This window comes from Xenopus tropicalis, chromosome 3, assembly GCF_000004195.4.
Source record: "Xenopus tropicalis strain Nigerian chromosome 3, UCB_Xtro_10.0, whole genome shotgun sequence".
NCBI lineage: Eukaryota > Metazoa > Chordata > Amphibia > Anura > Pipidae > Xenopus > Xenopus tropicalis.
Window position 1 is genome coordinate 46,732,040 of NC_030679.2, and position 20,498 is coordinate 46,752,537.

Genomic DNA, 20,498 nt, shown 5'->3' on the forward strand with positions numbered 1-20,498 from the left:
TATGCGTAACAGATCTTGCCAGACTAATTTAGTTGCCTTTTATGAGGAGGTGAGCAGGAACCTTGATGCTGGAATGGCAGTTGATGTCATCTGCTTAGATTTTGCTAAAGCGTTTGATACAGTACCTCACAGAAGGTTAATGATCAAATTGAGGAATATTGGCCTAGAACATAATATTTGTAATTGGATAGAGAACTGGCTGAAGGATAGAGTACAAAGAGTGGTGGTAAATGGAACATTTTCTAATTGGGCCAGTGTGGTTAGTGGAGTACCGCAGGGGTCAGTCCTTGGTCCTTTGCTTTTTAACTTGTTTATTAATGACCTGGAGGTGGGCATAGAGAGTACTGTTTCTATTTTTGCTGATGACACTAAATTGTGCAAAACTATAAGTTCCATGCAGGATGCTGCCGCTTTGCAGAGCGATTTGACAAAATTGGAAAACTGGGCAGCAAACTGGGAAATGAGGTTCAATGTTGACAAGTGCAAAGTTATGCACTTTGGTAGGAATAATATAAACGCGAACTATCTACTGAATGGTAGTGTGTTGGGGGTTTCCTTAATGGAGAAGGATCTAGGGGTTTTTGTAGATCACAAGTTGTCCAATTCCAGGCAGTGTCATTCTGTGGCTACTACAGCAAATAAAGTGCTGTCTTGTATAAAAAAGGGCATTGACTCAAGGGATGAGAACATATTTTTGCCGCTTTATAGGTCCCTGGTAAGGCCTCACCTTGAGTATGCAGTGCAGTTTTGGGCTCCAGTCCTTAAGAAGGATATTAATGAGCTGGAGAGAGTGCAGAGACGTGCAACTAAACTGGTAAAGGGGATGGAAGATTTAAGCTATGAGGTTAGACTGTCGAGGTTGGGGTTGTTTTCTCTGGAAAAGAGGCGCTTGCGAGGGGACATGATTACTCTGTACAAGTACATTAGAGGGGATTATAGGCAGTTGGGGGATGTTCTTTTTTCCCATAAAAACAATCAGCGCACCAGAGGTCACCCCTTTAGATTAGAGGAACAGAGCTTCCATTTGAAGCAGCGTAGGTGGTTTTTCACGGTGAGGGCAGTGAGGTTGTGGAATGCCCTTCCTAGTGATGTGGTAATGGCAGATTCTGTTAATGCCTTTAAGAGGGGCCTGGATGAGTTTTTGAACAAGCAGAATATCCAAGGCTATTGTGATACTAATATCTACAGTTAGTATTAGTGGTTGTATATATATAGTTTATGTATGTGAGTGTATAGATTGGTTAGTATAGGTTGTGTGCTGGGTTTACTCGGATGGGTTGAACTTGATGGACAACGCTCTTTTTCAACCCTATGTAACTATGTAACTATGTAACTATAAAACATACAAATAAAAAAATAAATTATCTTGGAATTCTGTAAATCTGAGAAACATGCCCCTATAGTATGAAGGGATGTGTGGTCATCACTGTAAGTCTTTGTGTGTTGTCAGCGTTGAGACTACATTGTTAACTCTCTGTGTTTGAAAGTGACAGTTAAGCATGGAGTAGGTAGGGTTTTAGTTTGGAGTGTTTTGAAGGATCTGGACTTGGAAGTGTCCAGAATTCTCAACTAAAGCAACTACTACAGTATTCTTCAGCACCACTCCGTGCCCTCTGGTATTAGACTTATTGGGCAGTCCTTTGTGATGCAACAGTATAGTGATCCCAAGCATACTGTACCTCCAAGCTCTGGCAGAACCCTTTCAAACAGAAGGAAAACGAAGGCAAGCTGAAAGTGATGACCTTAACTCTACTGAGCTGCTTTGGGATGAATTGAATAGAAAGGTTAAGGTTAAACAGCCAACCAGTGCAGATCATTTGTGAGCACTTCTGCAGCAGTGTTGGAGTGAACTTTCAGACAAATACCTTAATTCCACAATGCACAGAGTTTGTTCTGCTGTGATCAGAAATGAATAGCCATTATGTAACTTTCCGTTTGTATGAGGCACTGATACGTGCTGAAACTGCTTAAACTGTTTCAATAAAACAAGTGCATGGGACCTAGGGTTTTCTGGCTAAAGGATCTTTTTCCATCCCCTACATCTACTAAAAATCATTTAAATGTTAAATAAACCCAATAGGATTGTTTTGCCTCCAATAAGGATTAAGGGGGTTGTTCACCTTTGAGTTAACTTGATGTAGAGAGTAATATTGGGAGACTATTTGCAATTGGTCTTCATTTTTTATACTTTGTTATTTCCCTTCTTCAGAAAAAGGCAAACAATTCAAAAGCTAAAATTAATAAATAATGAATGGAAACCTATTGCAAAGTTGCTTTGAACTGGTTGTTTTAAAAACGTACTAAAAGTTTACTTATAGGGGTGGTTCACCTTAAAGTTAACTCTTATTATATTATATAATTGACAATTCTAAGCAACTTTTAATTAATTTATTTTTTTAGCTCTTTCCAGCTTTCAAATGGGGGTCACTGACCCCCAGCGGCCAAAAACTACTGCTCTGTGAGGCTACAATTTTATTGTTACTTTTAATTACCTATTTATCTTCTATTCATATTCCAGTCTCTCATTAAAACTGGTTCCTTGTTGCTAAGGTAATTTGGTAATTCCAGACTGGAGAGCTGCTAAACAAAAAAATGAAATAATTAATAAAAACTACAAATAATAAAAATGAAGATCAATTTCAGATTGTTTCAGAATGCTCCCCTCTACATCATACTAAAAGCTAATTCCAACCCCTTTCATGATATCTCAGTTGGGTTCAAGTACAAGGTACTGTATTTCACAGAAAAAAGAATTTTTGAAAATTTCAATTATTCAATTAAAATGGAGTCTATGGGAGATGACCTTCCTGTAATTCAGAGCTTTCTGGATAACAGGTTTCCAGATAATGAATATCTGTATTTCTATTATTCAGAAACCCATTATTATTTTTACTAATTGACTTATTCCTTTCTCTATAATTATAATAATCATAATGAAACAGTACCTTCTTCTTGATGGTAACCAAACTACATGAATCCATATTGGTGGCAAAGCAATCCAGTTGGGTTTATTTACATGAGAAGAGGATTGCTGGGTCATTGCCACCCAACAGGTAATCGGTTACAATCACTGGGGGGTGCCTAACCTTTGGTACCCCCCAATGATTTTTACCTTTCCTTTACCTTTAAAGTTTAAATGTTTTATCATAGCCCCTGAAATGGTTACCCACATTACTAAAAGACCTGCTATCCAGAAAACCTTATGTCACAAGAATTCTGGATAATAGATCCCATACCAGTAAATGGACATGTGTGCTTCCAATAAACGGCAGACTCATTTATGAACAAGAGACAAATGCAGATGACGCAATTGAAAGAACAGTAGAACAGCTACAGTTTGTGCCTACTGTGTATTAGATATATATTAGAAGAGTTTGCCAACAGCATAGAGTAATACAGTTCCCTCTACTTCTCTTCTGTTACTAAACAAATATTTCCAGCATCCAGACAGACAAAGGCTGTTGGGGAGCTGGAATTTATAGTTCAGTGAGAAATCCCAGTATAGAATGTAGCGCCCCTCCCAGTGTGATCTTTTTGCATATCCTTCTCTATCTTATTCCGCTGATCTTTTTCATTTGGAATGCTTGACAGTGATTGTTATCTCCTGCACCAGCTATGGGGAGGATAACATCCCTAGAGACTTTTTATTTTGAATTTGATATGGAAAGTCATAATAATAAAAAGGACTGTTCTTGCATATGAATCAGTAAATCCTAGGAAGTGCTGTTTTGACCTAATCATGTCTTTGGGTCATAATGTTTGCAAGCAAGGGGAGGTTTGTCTTAATAGTGTCGCTCTCTCTTCCTAATAACTGTAATTACCAGGGAGGCCTATTAATGGTGACTATAAGGCAGCCTCACACTAGGTGCATGAATAAAGAAAGCAGGCAGAAATATGAGCACAGGGTTACAGCCAGAATAAAAAAAACTGGGAAATATTTTAGTGATTGTCTGACAAAAGAAAAATTAATTAATTTCTGACACAAAATGGCTCCTTTACCAAAGCAGCACTACAGGTCTTAGCATTTCAAGTACACAGAGGCCCAAACAGCAAGTCCAATAATAGTGACTGTCTATGGCATCTTACAGCAGCCCCTCTGGCATTTGCCAGAATCCACAAACTGTCAGTCCAGGCCTGCAGCCCTCCATGTAGGGATACACCAAATCCACTTTTTTGGATTCGGCCGAACCCCCGAATCCTTCGTAAAGGATTTTGGCAAATACCTAACCGAATCAGAATTAGCATATGCTAATTAGGTTATGTGAGGGTTAAATCTTCATTAGAATATGCTAATTAGGTTACGGAAAGGTTACATTTTCAACTTCCATGTTCACGTGACAAAATGTCATTATTTTTGGGATTCAGATTTAGTTTGGCCTGGAACATGAATTTGGCCGAATCTGAATCCTGACGAAAAGCCCGAATCTTGGCCGAATCCTAAACCGAGTCCTGGAATCAGTGCATCCCTAACTCCAATTCTGATGTAAACTGTCATATTTTTTTACCAATAATGCTGTCACCCGTAGTTTTACCATAGTTTCTTGAATTTTTGCGAAGTAAAAAGGGACAGATTCGCTCATCATTATTAAAGAATGTGTACAGGTGCAATTGCCTTGGTTGTCTGCATTTTCACATTCATTTTTAAATTTGTGCATGTCATTCATAAATAAAGCCTAAGGGTCCACATATTCTAAAACATATCACTGGGCAATTAGATTTGACAGAAAGTCTTAAATAATGTTCCTCTACTAGAGCTGCTAAGATGTATTTAAAGGGGACCTGTCACCCTAAGAAAAAACTCCAAATTCTTTTCTATCATGCTAGTTGAGCAAAATAAACCTTATTTACACTATACAGATAGTATAAATCTTGTTTCCTTCAGTCTTGGAACTATTCAATCACAGCAAGCAGGCAGCTGCCATTTTGTGGACACTGTTAGTAAGGCAAGCTTTGCATCACAGCAAAATCTTGGAGGGCCAGATGCCCATACCTATGCACTGGCTACTTAATTAGGTGATGGGGAGGGAGGGGAAAAGTGTGACGTGCAGTGACATCTAGGAAGTGCTGAATGGAAAGTTAAAGGTATTGTCTGCCCCGCCTCTATGCCTAAGGCAAAGAGGCGGGGCAGGCAATATATGATTGACAGCTGGGATTTTTAAATGTCTTTATAATGGGTATGGATATGTTATTTAATAAAAGGAATTTGGGTTTCATGTTTAACTTGAAAAGGACTTTTATTATTCAGCTTTTTATGTCTGGGTGGCAGATCCACTTTAAAGCATTTCTAGTCAGTAATACCATAATGGTGTAAAAAAAAAAAAAAAAAACCTCTAAACAATATCTGTGAATACAGTTACATATTTTTACCACCTACCCAGTCAGTCAGCTATATATAAACCGTATATATAGATATAGATGTACAAGCATATTTTACTAAAGGTAAAGGCGGTTTATTTTTTAAATCTTTGAGTTGGAGGTGCCCATTTTCAGAATACCACTGTTCAGATGTTTCCATGGTGAATTTCGTAGGAGTTATTTTTTTTTTCTCATTCTGACCTTCTCTTTAGTTTTAAGCATTGAAAGGTTCGTGAATTTAAATATCACAAAAAGCTGACAATGTTGGGGAGCTGTTCCCGTTTATTAGCTGAGCTGCATATTATTCGCCCGTAATCATCTGAATAAAGGTTCTCAGTTCATAGATTTAGTATTTGTAGATGGGAGCCTGTTAAGCACCTTAGACTGTAAGCTGTGGGGCAGGGACTGGCAGAAACGTCCCCTTTCCCTGTCTTAACATTGGCATTTAGTCCTTATGTAATTATTATGGTTTGTTCTTCCTTTCTGTATTACTAATGTATTGTAAAATTTATGTTGCTATGTACAAATAGTATTACAGGTATAGGACCTATTAAGCAGAATCCTCAGGACCTGGGGTTTCTGGATAAGGGGTCTTTCTGTAATTTGGATCTTCATACCTCAAGTCTACTGAAAAATAATTTAAACATTAATATGGACTGTTTTGCTCTAATAAAGATTATTAATATTTTGCTTGGGATCAAGTGCAAAGTACTGTTTTATTATTACAGAGAAAAAAGAAATCAATTTTAAAAATTACAATTATTTTCCTATAATGGAGTCCATGGGAGATGGCCCTCATGTAATTCAGAACTTTATGAATAATGGGTTTCTGGATAACCGGTCTCATACTTGTATGTAAAAATATACATACAATCATAGTTCATAATGCATAGTGCACTTTTGCATTAGAGTGTCTGACTTCTGGGAATGTGGGCTGTTATCATTCTCAAACACGCCACAGTTTATAATTGGACATCTATGGTGTAAAACCGAAATGCTTTAAAACGAGTTTATCATCCAGAAAATCAGCCTTACATTAACTTTCACTTTTTATTTAGATTTTATGGTCATTCCCATCTTTACAGTGAACTTCTTGGCGATTGGCACACAGGTCTGCATCATCTCTTCTTCTTGTGCCCTGCTGATTTACTGTGCGACCAGTAAATGGATTTACAGTGTCTGAAATCACTCTGCTTGTTGGCAAATGGAAACTGACAACTAGGCACTCTAGGTGAGTGAAGTGTTTCTCCAAAAAAAGGATATCTTTCACATATATTTATCCACATGCCTATTCTTGGCATTGACTGAAACACCCACAAATAGAGCCTGCAGAGGAATTTTGTTCTAGAGATCCTCTTGTGTACATTTTTTAAGTCAATCTGTCATCTCAAAGTATAATAAAAGAAAGATATATGCTATTAAAGAGAAAAAAATGTAGGTTTTCTCTGCTGTTACTGGAGAACTATTAATTGAAAAGGGGAAATTAGTGAATGGGGTAAAACTGGAAGAAAGGGGGAATTACTAGAGTAAAAGCCACGCTGCAAGAAGGACAGGGATGCTTATAGGGTACTAACAGGGCCCTTTTTGCAGAATTGGTATATTGCAGGGGGACAGATATTCTTTCTGCTGGAGGGACAGACATGTTGCTTGAATGACAGATGATGGGCCGATATACACCTACATAGGCAAATATACTATAAGAAACACAGACAATTTTGCTGGAGGACCAGTCACATTGGTAGAAAGAGACATAGTCATTTGTCTTAAAACTGCTGGAGTACAGATATGCATGACAGACATACTAACGGTAATTCAGTTAGAGCTGGGGTTAGAAAGAATGAGAATATGAAAACATTTTGAAATGAGAAGATTTTGGTGTAGCTGGGGTGGACGGGATGATTCAGGCAGAGCTGGAGATGGGAGGGGACAGCAATGTTGTTTCACAGGAGACGTACGGAGGGGGATCTGATAGACAAGAGCTGAATATCTAACAATTACTCTTGTACTGATTGTTCACAATAAATTCACTAGGGGCAGAGTGAAAAGCAGAGGTGATTTTCCTAGATGTCTCTGGTGGGCAGCAAGGAAGCAGGCTCCTACCTTCAAAGCATGTTCATCCCTCAGAAAGATCAGCAATGAATCTATAATAGATATTTTGCAAGCCAAATCCTAGGGGGGTTGTGGTAGGGCAAGTAAACCATTTATCATAGCTCTCATAGCCCTGGTGGGCTGTAATACCTCTAGGTGACTTTCAGCCAAAATATTGCTAGATATATTTCTAAATATTAATCGAGATAAATGCTCAGTAAGCCATATTGGCAAAGGTTATTCTTCACAAAGAGCTCTGCTCATTTCCATATTTTATTAAAATGAATGGCTCCTCTGCTGAGTTAAAATTAAATACCAAGCACAGGCTCCAACAGAACAGTTCCCTCCAGTGGCCAATGTATCATGACAAATGGTACTCTGCTTATTTGACTTTACTGCGCAATAACGTTTGATCTAAGCACATGGACATGCCATTATTTTATTCAGAAAGAAAGGCCATAACTAAATACCTTTTGTATTTCAAATATACCACTGAACAGTACAGAGTGCCTTTGATATCAAATGAAAGATAGCTTACATTCCCAGCATGCTTTGTTGAAGTGGCTTTGGGCCACGAAACGCGTCAAGCTGGGGAGTTTCAGTTCTGCAATTTTGTAATATGTTTTTAATGGAAGCGTCAAATAAAGGATAATTTTATTTTTACAATCACAGTAGTCCTGGCGTGCTCCATCCTACCATATCCATTTTTTGTTGTTTCACATCACGCCTGGATCAGGGGCGTTTCTTCGGATGTGTCAGCACCTATCCTGGTGAGTGCTCCCTGTTTTCTGTACTTAGTATTCCCAGCATGCTTTGTTGCATGCCTTGTTTTATATCCAAAATCTACCTGAATTAATACTGATTTACTGACTTAATATGTTAATAGTCTAATCAGAAAACTAGTTTACTTGTCTGACAGATACAATGAGCTGGTCTGGCAGTTAGAGGAGCACATATATATATATAGCATAAAGGGGGCACACACCTTGCATAATCCCCCGCATTGCACTTCACTGCTCTCCAAAATGTATTTAGATATGCAAGGGGATTATCCAATGAGAATCCTACCTACCAGCACAATGTAAATCATCCTGCTGCTATCACAGGGAGATTACGGAGCAGTTTTGTGCTTGCTGATATTACACAGTAATCAAACATCAGGGGGGTGGGCATAGTGCTGTTTAAGTGTTCAGTGTTTAAGTGTGAGGCATATAAACAAAGAAGATCATAATGAAACAGACAAGCAAATCTAAGAAAGAGTAGCTGTGTCTCCTCCATTGTTGGCAGATAGGCTTGCAGGATAGGCTGTCAAACCCCCAATGTACCATAGATGCCCAGATAGTTCGGCAGTATGTTTTAAATCAGACAATCTGCACAAATAAATGCGGGGATGAATGGCTACCTTAGCACTATTATGGTGGTTTTATGTCCCCTATAAGTTACAGTAATGGTATTGGCTAGCATACAGTTACCACCATTGTTCCTTTCACATTAAAGACCCAAAAGGAGCAAAAGTAATATATATGTTTATTATTCCCTGTGAAATAAGCACAGGAATTTGGCAAGCAGATTTGCTTTAAATTAATGCACACACAATTAGATGCCTGTGTTCAGTGCCAGTTCCTATTCAGGTGATATTACACTTGATAAACAATTATGATACAATACAGTGCTGCTTTTGGTATAAACAGTTTAAGGACCATTTTAAAATATGTGTGATTACTAGTGCTCCAGGGACCTGGCTCCACTTTTTCCAAGCAAGGACAAAGCTTTGGACCGGAATGGCAGCCAAGGCTGGCAGACAATACAGTTCTATTTAAACCATCAGTTGAATCTGTAACATATTCAAATTGCTTCTTTTTTTTTTTTTTTTTTGAGCTACTCATCTTGAGGCCCTGGTAGGTCATTCTCATAGGTACCCATAGTCACTTTATAGGGTGGGGATGTTTGTATACACTGCTTTTTAATCCAATGCAGGTGGACTCAGTGAAAACAGAATAAAGGCTTGTTTGCTGTAGAGATGGAAGGGGAGATCAGAGTTTCAGCTTTGAATCAAAAGCTTACTTGCCTCAAGGACTTTGAAGGTCACCCTGATCCGGTGAGAGCCAGCAGCTTGCAGAGATACGGGGCACGTAGGGCAGTGTGGAATTGGGGAGACTCTTTTTCATTTACATTCCTGTTGTCATGAAGAGATTCTCCATCTGAAACCCAGCTGGGCTTGTCAATTAGGATGCAGTAAAAACCATAGACAAATCTAGTTCATTTGAGGATTTCAAGCTTGTCCCATGTAATTACTGTGATATAACAGTACATTATTCTTTTAAAGTCTTTACTGAATTTACCAGTGGCCTAAAAATATCATGCAGCCTTGCACCCTAGTGTTGGGTGACTATCATTAAATGTCATCCTCAAGGGCTTTCTGCATCGTGTTTTCCTGCCATTACAGAGACAATAACATCTTATTATTTTACTAGTTTAGAAAATGCTGTTATCTCTGTCTTTTATTCCATCTTTCTTCCTCCCAGCATGTTATCTTGTTAAAGCCAGCAGAGAAAATGAGTGAGCTTTACAAAGGGAGAAAGCATTTGTTTGCTACTTTGTGTTTGTAGCCATCTCCTGCCTTATATCCAACTTTGCTACCTTATCTGCAAGATCCTTTCAGCCTGTTCCTCATTTCATTTTGTGCCCCCATCTTTGAGTCTCCTTTAGGATTTGGTCATAACAGTAAATTAGCAATGACTTAAAAGGCTTTATACTGTGCTATTACCTTTCCTGGAATGACAACATTTTCAGTTAAGGCATTAAAGAGTCTCAGAAAGGCATTTGGCCTTGTTGCCAGGCCTTATCTCCAACAGAAAGTGTTCTCTGTTGCTTGGCCAAGAACAAACAAGAAGCCACCCCATAAAGATAAGAATTAAAATGTAAACTGGAAGCTGGTAGGCACAAATCACCTCCATAAATTTGCACTGTTCCTCTCCAGGGTCTTAATCTGTTATGAATTCATTCTGAGGCAGGTAGCATCTGTGAATCAACGGAGCAGCACAACCAGAAAATGCTTGTTGGAATGATAGCTTCTAAGTGCAATGCTTTTCTATTCTAGGCGCACACCTAAGCATGTATTTTTTAAGCAGGTATTAAAGGGAATCTATAATGAATCTAAAAACACAATTCACACGTACAGATAGATTTAAGCAGCAGAGTGTTGCTGACAGAATCCATTGCTTTCCTGTTCAGCTGTAAAATCTGCACATATGGGCAGCCTTTTGACAGTTGCAGCTTGCCATAATGGTTCCTCATCCCTACTGTGGCCAATTACTTTGCAAGAAAGGCTCACACTTGGGAGCATGTCTGATGTAAACTCATCTCAGCTGGACAAATTCTCTGCAAAACAGAAATGTCAAAGCAGTAGCCCTCCTACTATGCTTTAACTACAACTCCCAGCATCACCTGACAGATAGGGGCTTGCACACACTGATGTTCTTTCCCATAGTTGGCAGGTGGATTGTAATGGTAGCATTAATTGCCTGCCAACAAGCTGGTGAATGCTAAAGGTACAAATCTTAGAGAGACTGCTATGTTGTGGTACTTTTGTAGGTACCCATAGTTGAGGTGATGGCCAGTCCACATACCACCAGTCTTCACCAGTAAATGTTACAGGAAAGCACAATATCCACTATGTAGTCAAATGCCAGTGCGAACATGTAGAAACTACACTGTACAAAACACAGACCATTACTCTTCTCAGCTGAATGTGTACGAGAAAAAAGGATGGTTTTTCTTTTTTATGACAAACTCTTCTTCATTCAAGTATAGCTATTAAAATGACAAGAGGTCGTAACAAGAATCTAAGGGGGTCAAATGTAATAAAAGTCTCGCCAGTGAGGAGATGAGGCCCTCTGGCTCCAAAGGAGCTGATTATAAACCCCTGCACTATTTTTATGAGCCCCAAGAAGGGTGAAACCTATCTGTAGTTGGGATCTGTTTTTTGGGGGGCTCTTCAGGTGCTGAAAAAATTATACCAATAAATCCTCATTAATTAGTACCAGCTTTAAACCTTGTTTTCTGTAATGGAAGAACTGGAGAGGTTATGGTAAGGCAGGCTTAAGAGGAGCTTGAAAGCCACCATTGTGCGTTAAATAAAATGCATTATTAAGCATTATGCTTCATATATAGCATTGGCTTACCACTAAAAATAAGATGTTAATCCTTTTGTCCTGTCTGTTTTTTTATGTTTGATTGCTCTCCTACCATCAGAAGCCATGCCATTCTGAATATATTCCACAGGAATAATCTAAATCTTGAAAGTCTTTCATTTTTGGTTTTAAAGTAATGATATATGTGTAGCATGATACATGAAAACACCTGTTTTAAGGAGGCTTTTACAATAGCTATAAGAGACCTGCCCATTTAAAGGCTGTAGCCCTGCAGCTATCGTTGCATTACAGATCATGCAGCATTTACTGAAAGACTGCAAACACCTTAGGGCACATGTATGTCCGTAAGTGCAATTTTGAGCACAATCGCTACATTTTTTCCTACAGTGCAGCATTTTTCATTGAATTCTGGCTTCATTGTTTTCACAAAGGGGCGATGCTCTTAATGTAACTGTGCTGTTTTTACCATAATTGTGTTAGATTTGGCAAAATTACTGCTGCTGCATGCAAATTTTGATGCAAATCAAATGCAATTGCAAAAGTCTGCCTGGCATTACTTCAGGTGTTCAGCGTGCTAGTGATGAATGGAAGGCAGGAAGGACTGAGTTGGGCCAAGTGCAACTATATAAAAATGAGTGAGAATGTACCTTCAATGAAAGTGGTTTTATGCGTAACCGACTTCTGGAAATTGTGGGGACCGCAACTGCACTTGCAGACGTACATGAGCCCTCACACTGATACTAAACAAATCCTGCAGCTGCTACAGAGATTGCCCGTGTACCCTACAGCCACCTGCAGTTTATATTTACCAGTATAACACCACCTATACCGTGGCTATAATCTGAACTAAACCCTGGGCTGTGGGTCTCATGCATGCCTTATTCGTGTCTCCATTTTCCAAGACATACATTTCACAAGAAATAAGGGGCATTAGGCTCTGAGCTGTAAAACAAATCAAGGGTTTTTTGGCTTTCAAGCATCAGAGCAGTTTGTATAGAATCAAAATTGATTTAAAAGAAATTACTCTTCTTTTCCGGTGGCCTCATATTGAAGCCCATTGAATACTCTATGTTAGCACCTCTGCCTTCCCATTCTCCTGTGAGGAGCAGAGCTGATTTCTTTTCTTTCAACTTTGTCCCTCCCCCCCACCACAATTTGTTCCCACTATTATTCCCTGCATAAGCTGTCTCTCCCATATTTAGTATAATTGGATCTTTATAATCAATCATTTTACTTGTGTATAATAATTGCCTTTCTTTAGAACTGCTCGGCATTTCACGTCATTTTGCCATGCTATCTTCTCCTCAACATGTTGTATCTCTCACCATGACTGTCACCTGTCTCTCTAATCATTCTGCTATTGCTTGCAAGCTATTATCCACCAATTTGTGCCTGCTGTTGTCTTCTCTAAGGGTCTTTTTGTTTTACTGTTTGCTTCTTGTATTTTTTCTAGCCAATAGCTGATTTCAGTGATGTTGCTTATTGCCTATTAGCTGGCTTATTACAACAGCTCATATTGCTAGCTGTCTATTTTACAGCTGTCCTTTTGATTTGATGGTAGTGTCTTTGTGACGGCCATGCTTCATACTTTCACTTTCATAGTCCAATGCCTGTTTGCCGTGCCTCTTTTGCAAGCTTTCTTGCCTATACTGTCCCTTCTGTCCAGTTTATTGTTTGCTGTGCACTGTATCATATTCTCATTGTGCCAAGTGTCCTTGATATCTGTCTTTTGCTTCACCTTCAGCTAGTGCAGCTACTTCCCCCCATATGACCATGTCACCCACTGGTATCTGTCCTTAAATAATAATACCCTCAGGGGTGTGCTGTCACCCTTCACTCTATCTGACTGCTATCCCGGCAAGACAGCTCCCTCACTCCATCCATCACCCACGTCTCTTTGTTAAACACACAATAACATCCGACATCTCCTATCTAACAGCTAGTAGGGCTCTTGTTGTGCTAATGGCTGTTTTCTTGTTTAAATATAAATTAGCAACGTACAGTTAATGATGACAGCAGTGCTAATAGCCCACTCTTGCAGACTGCCTGCCAGATCTGGGATGTCTCCAGCATACAGTCACTCCCTTCCCATGTGGGCTGAGGCAGAAGCTGTTCCCTTGCTGTTTGTGGCTGTCTCCTATTCCTTGGCACAGACTGAGAGAAAGCTTAAGGGCTGAAATTAAAATGCAAAACATGACATGCAAATAAAAGAGTGGTCCTAATGAATGTACAGCGAACATATTTTGTAATTAAATAATGCCAGACTTAAATACCCTGTAAATGCCTGGGTGCCAAGTGTCGATATCAAAGTATAACCATGAAATGAACAAAGCACTCACGGGACTTTATAAGAAATATATATTTTCCTTTATTCAAGGATAACATAGATTTGTTATAAAGTCCTGCAAGTGCTGTGTCTATTCCATGGCTACATATTTACACTTGCATAGCTCGTGCAAGAATGGGTTACCTTGTCTAGAGCATCTCTCAGTCAATATTAAATGTTGACTTTTCCTTGATTGTATGGTCTTCGCTAGTATGTATTAATGAAGTATTTAATGCTATGGCGCAGTAAATGGCACCAGTACTACATTTAAAGGCACATAATATTGAATTTACAATATATATATATGTCTTTCTTTATCACAGTGTGTAGACCATATTAAAAAGACCATCTAGTGATCATATTGGCAATAATGTATATCTTGAATTTGGAGAGACCAAATCACAAAAGCTTCATCCTAATATGTTTCTTTTATCCTACTTACGGACAATCCACATGCTTTTCTGAGTCTTAAATTAAGTTTCTGGTGGCTGCATGCACATTAGCAACCCTTTGATAAGCTCTGGCCACACAGGGTACAACTCTATGTCAGAGAGGTGATTAAAGTCCCGGGGTCCATTTACTTCTCTGCAATGGTCACATCTAATCACAAGATCACAATGGGAATTTTCTGCTGGCTTGTATGGGTTTATTTCTTATTTGATATATGCAGTTGCCAGTTCTTGATATATCTATGTTTTCAGTTTTGTACATGAAACACTCTAGACAATATAGAAATGCTGAAATATTAATGTGTGTGTGTGTATGAGATACTGTAAGTCAGTTCATGCATATTATGTTCAAGATATTGTAATGCAATGTAAGCCCATTTTTCTAGTTTTCAGCAAGCAGTTTTCACAAAGACAGAGTCCTGGTTTATTTCTTTCTCATGATACTGTTGTAATTGTAGCTTCTGATGTAACTGTATCCTTTATAGCTGCTTTACATGCCCTGACTTCTTGTCAAGATATTCAGTTTGTCGCCAAAGCCCTGATTTCTTTCTTGAAGTAACTGCTTTTCACATGACTCTTGGTAAACAAACGTACTTTGTAACTTCCACTGAATGAAACCCAAGTTTAACACTCTGAATTCATCAGGCAATAGGCCTGTGCTCTGCTACTTGTGCTGAGATAAAGACCGAAACACACACAGTTCAGTAGGGCGGTACAACAAAAAGCACATCAAATTGCATGCTATGGGGCACACAACTTTGCGCTCATTAGTGTGCCAGAGCTTGTTCCAAGGAGTCCTTATGTCTCTTATCTAACCTTCATACACATACACAAGTATGTTCTCTGGTCTGCCAATGATTTATTCTTTCCTCTACCGTTATTGCTACATAGGTTCCACAGACACCTTCATAACTATTTCATTATTTCACCTGTACTCAGGAACTCCCATCCTTCCCATTAATCTCTTCATGGAAGCCTACCAAATTCCTTAGCTAACCAAGTTAATAGTAAACAACCTCAGTTTTTTCCTGCATCTACTCTGTCCACAATTCTTAGCTCAGACTCAGACTTCTCCCTTGGTGGTAGGTCAAAGAATATTGTTGAAGTCACACAACTTATTTCAGTGCATATATTTGTAGCTGGTAAGTTTAACAAAACAAGAACAATCAGCAGACAGAATTTACTTGTCACTTGTACTCTGGTAGGTTAGCAGATCTGGTGCATCTTTTTATAAATTACCTCCTAGATTGTGAACAAGGCTTGCTTGCTTGGTGGGACTATACTGTTTTCCTTATTTGCTAAGATTGTACCCCTGATTGCATAGCATTATTGAATATTTAGGTGCTATATAAATAAAAGCTAATAATAACAAACTCTTCAGCTGCTGGACAAGAGAGAAATACTTTAGTTCACAGCATCCTGCCTTGAAATTCACTCTTTAAAGATGGATAGTCAGGCAAAAATGGAAAGCATGTAGATCCATAAATTAAAATCTTCCTGTGTGCCCTGCAATCAATGTGTTCTATTTCCCTTGACCAATTCAAAGTTTTCATGCAGGAAATGGGAGGCTGACTGCAACCACCCATGGATATTTTCTATCCCCTGCAGCACAGTTTCCAATACTACACTCAGAGGGTGGTCACCACTGTGACAAGCAGACACATGCATTTTTATCTCTAGATGGCAGATGCTTCTTTCACTCTGAATATGTTAGCAAATACTCAGGCTCAGTTTTATAAAACCATGTTAATAAGAATTGTACATATATTCTGGTATATATGGGGGCAAATGACAATCAATGCTAGCAACAGTCCATTTTAATGGGCATCTACTTACTTACTGGCAGAAAAGACATCTGGACATTCCATAACAAACAGTTGGTTGCCAGGTCTGAATCAAAGACATGAAATTGGTTGTGCATTTGTCAGAAAGTGGACATGGTTTATGGCAAACCAGAAACATGGATAGACATAAGCAGTTGATGCCTCTGTGGATTTTGAGCAAGTTCTAATCTTTAAGGTCCAGAATTTTAAATCAGGGATGGTGAGAGGTATGCTTCTTATTTAAAATAGTCCCTACATATAGGTTGTTGTATGTAATAAAAATGCTGAATATTGCCAGAGATTGCTACCTAGAAGGTACATAAGGGGGTAACTCAGTCCTGTGTAATTGTGGAGCTGACCATATTTTTTTAAATGGGAATTGAAATGATATGATCTTCAACATTTTGATCACTGCTACAGTGGCAATGAAAACACCTAATAAAAGCAACCAATAAGATGTTGGCTGTTAAACATGTGACCAGAAAATTCTACCTACTGATTTGTTGTTATGTGTTACTGCTCCTTGTCAAACTTGTTGCCTTTTCTTACATATTGTACAGTGCTGCGGAATATGTTGGCGCTTTATAAATAAATGTTAATGTAATGTAAATACATAACCCCCCCGTGCAAGACATGTAACCAAACAAAAATGTGGTAGACTTGAAATGTATTAAATAATATAAACTAAATATATAGCGAATGAATCCTTTTATGGAAGTGTCACTTCAAGGTTTGCTGCTCCTATTTTTGCTATTACCCTTAATATAGAACACTTCTTGAAAACATTAACACTTGTAAAAAAACAATTTTACCATACCATATCTTTCTTTTTGCGTTCATGCTGAAAAGTCTTGTTAACAACCACCATCTAACCAACAAATGCAACTGTAATCCATTGCTATATGACTTCCGCACAGATTCTTTTCGTTATAAGTAATTCTGAACCTACAAGAAAATGTATAAGTGACTTCTGAATTTAAGAAGGATTTAGTTTTGAATAGGGAGTTAAATATTCTGCAGTAATAAAATAGAAGAGCTGAATATTATCCTGTCTCCCTGATGCACACAGCAAATTAAAAATCATCTTAATTGTCTTAGGGCTGGTAAGGAGAGGCCCCTGTGGCATGATATGAGTGACTGGTTTGTCCAGCAATTTCATAGCAGCTTGTTTACAAAGAGCCTGGTGAACCAACAGGCAAGGAGACATTGCTCAGGAGAGGCACAGACCTTTGATCACCTCTCACAGCCCTGTGGATAGAGGAGCAATTAGGTAGGAGAAGAGATCCCAGCACAGCCCTTTTAGAAATGTGTGCTTAGCAGCAATTTGCAGGAAGTGACAAATAAATAGTAGGTTTTGAGTTGTTTCTCTTATGAATAAAGCATTTTGCTCTTCTCTGCTCTCCGCTTAGATTCAGTAACCGGTTTGTTGTTGTGCAAGTCCTTGCGGCTCAGACAGAAAAAAAAATAACTAAATCTTATCTAAATGTCTAAACGTTCATGTTTAGCAATAGAATTCATTAGTTTAATAATAACTGGCTGTGGCAGCTCCTCAAAGAGCATATACAGTTTTTTAAGGAGAATTTCAGGTACTTATTACTTCAAAAAAAGCAAAAAAGATCAAATCTGAAAAAAGAAATTACAATTGGTAAGAAGAACAGCTCCTGCAATATTAGTCAATATTACACTTAGGTGTTCAAAGTGGGTTATCAATTGATGTACAGTGTCTTTCAAGGTAATTGAAATCAAATGGTATTGAGAAGATTGCTTACAGCAGCACTGGGATCCAGAACATGGACCCAGACAGTGCTAGGCAACATGAAAAATATCAATTCTTTAAAGTCGAATTCCTGTCCTGTCATTCCTGCCTGTGTTTGCTATCATCCCTGCAAACATTCACTATTCTATTATTCTAAAGAAAGCCCCATTTGTTCTATTGGGTCTAATGGCCATTAAGATAATACTTACTCATGAACTAAAAACCCCAAAACACTATCATAAAGCCTACAGATAATTTTAAATAAAATATCATTTCAAAAAATGGTGTCTTATTTTTGAAAGTGCAGCCTAAGTGGCCCTTACATGTAAATATGTTTGAGGCACGTTCATTTGGTGATGTTATTGATCTTTTAAACACCAGTTAAAGTGGAAGATCCTTGCTTATTATGCTATACTTTGGTTTATAACTCCCTTCAGCATTCATGAGTGACATTACGGGTTGGTGTTGGTGTTCAGTTTGCACTACTGCATGGCCTTTAGCCATACATCAGCCGACAATCACCTTTTTCCCTATGCTCTGGCACAGAGTAATTACTTCATAACTCAATGCTTTTCTATCAGTAAATGTGCAGCAGGGAAAGAGATAAAATAGAAAGCTAGTGGGATTAGGAGCATTTCATAGGATATATCCTTATTTTAGGGGAGGTTTAAGTGGAAATAACTCAAGTGCTTTTTGCTGCCTTCAGCATTATAAGGGAGAGAAGTACAGAGCTGGAAGACATACTGTGTACTCTGGGAGGTTTGGAAATGCATTAAAGATGCTGTATTAATATGTTCTCACTCCTGGCAATATACAAAGCAACTATATAATGGCCCTGGCCATATGCTTATATGTCACATAGGTGTACCCTGTGTGGCTCTCCCAGGCACCCCTCTGTGTGTGAGTTACTTAAACCAGCAGGAGAGTTGTCCCGGGAGTATAGATGGAGCAGTTGCATGCTGACTGTTGATTATATTCTACATACATTTGCAAAGCAGTTTATCTTTCTAGAATTTTGGGGATTCTATAATGATTTTGGTTACTAGATAATGTGATATATCAGACGCTTCTAATAAATTCAAGTTGCTGGGCTACACTGATTGCAAATTAGTGACATTTAAATAAAATGCAATCAGCACAGCCCTTCTAGGTGAATTTTCTCGATTTTTACATCAGACACAAGAGGAAAAGGTTATTCTGGGATTTGTATCCTTTTAAACACCCACTAGCTGTATGCAGGAGTGTTTATCAGTCTTTTGTGTCTTATAAAGCAATGACATACACAGCATACAGTATCTCTACAAAAGAAATAATAATATGTATTTTTACAAATAAATGAAAAGCAAAAAATACTTCTGGCTCTGGTTATCATGTTTTACTTTACACCTCTTTAGGCTAATGGACCCATGGGTTACTAGATATTTAGTTAAGGTACCTGAGCTATATGCTACATTTTGGGGAAGCTCCCAATAAAAGTCTCTCCACTGTAGACTTATACTATAAATATTTTGCAGTTGATGCATTTTTGGTGAGACTAAGCCTCCCTGTATTTTATGTATTCTTTGCCTAGAACCTAAATGTTTGCAAAATATATCAGTAAATGAAGGCACTTAGCTCAGTGAACAACCAGAATAAAATTAAAAGGATTTTAATAATGAGCATGTCTGCAGGCCAATATGCAAGGCAGAGACATGCCATACCTCCTGGTACACCTATGCACCTCTCCCAAATCTCTTCCAACAGGTAATAACCTGGTGAAAGCCATTATTACTCCACCTTACTCTCACATGAAGCAGGCAGATATCAGGTTCTGATATTTACATTTTTTTGTGATAGTCTTTTTATTAAATTTTTCCAACATAAAATATCAACATAAATGGACAGAACATTTGTCTTATAAATGAAGTTTGTAAGTATGCATTAAATAGAAGGATAATGAGAGTCATTATAATAACATACAAGTATAGAGGCTCTACATAACATAATACGAAGAGGTTCCTTCAGGCTACAAAGCCTCACAAGGTTGAGCCATTTTGATAGGACAAGCAGCACTATGATCTGTGTATGGAACCAATGTGATCAGTTTCTGATCTGGCTTTTTCTGATATTGACTGTGATTATAAACTAATGTTTACTTATTTATTGCTAATTTGATTTAACACATTTCCTTGATAGCTTTTAAAAATGTGATTTAAGTAAAACTATTGGAATATCGTGTCCTAGACTTTAAAATGGAAATCTCTTTACTGGTATAATGATGCTTTGTGTCACCGAGGTGGAGATTTACCGCGGTGGAGATGAAAGCTTTTGCTGGAAATGAATGAAGCTGCCAAGGGAATGTATTTTTTCAACTAGGGAATTTTGGGACATACAGAAAAGCACAGTAAGAAAAAAAGATATGGGGGGAAATAAGGTAAAACATAAGGATATTTTATGTTTACGCTGCTTAATCCCATGGTACTCCCTAACTGGAAATTCTAGCTGTAGCACTGACATTTTCTTCAGTTTCTCCTGTATACACATGTGTCTTTGGATGTACCTGACCTC

General features: G+C 38.2%; 1 protein-coding gene and 1 long non-coding RNA gene across 4 annotated transcripts in view; one reads left to right on the top strand and one right to left on the bottom strand.

Moving 5' to 3' along the window:
• unc5a (unc-5 netrin receptor A) overlaps positions 1-20,498 on the bottom strand; it is a 185,691-nt gene that overhangs the window by 158,894 nt on the left and 6,299 nt on the right.
• LOC108646152 overlaps positions 1-20,498 on the top strand; it is a 115,323-nt gene that overhangs the window by 831 nt on the left and 93,994 nt on the right. The window contains exon 2 of the long non-coding RNA XR_004221959.1: positions 6,414-6,586. This is a non-coding gene — a long non-coding RNA (uncharacterized LOC108646152). The remainder of the gene's footprint in view (positions 1-6,413; positions 6,587-20,498) is intronic.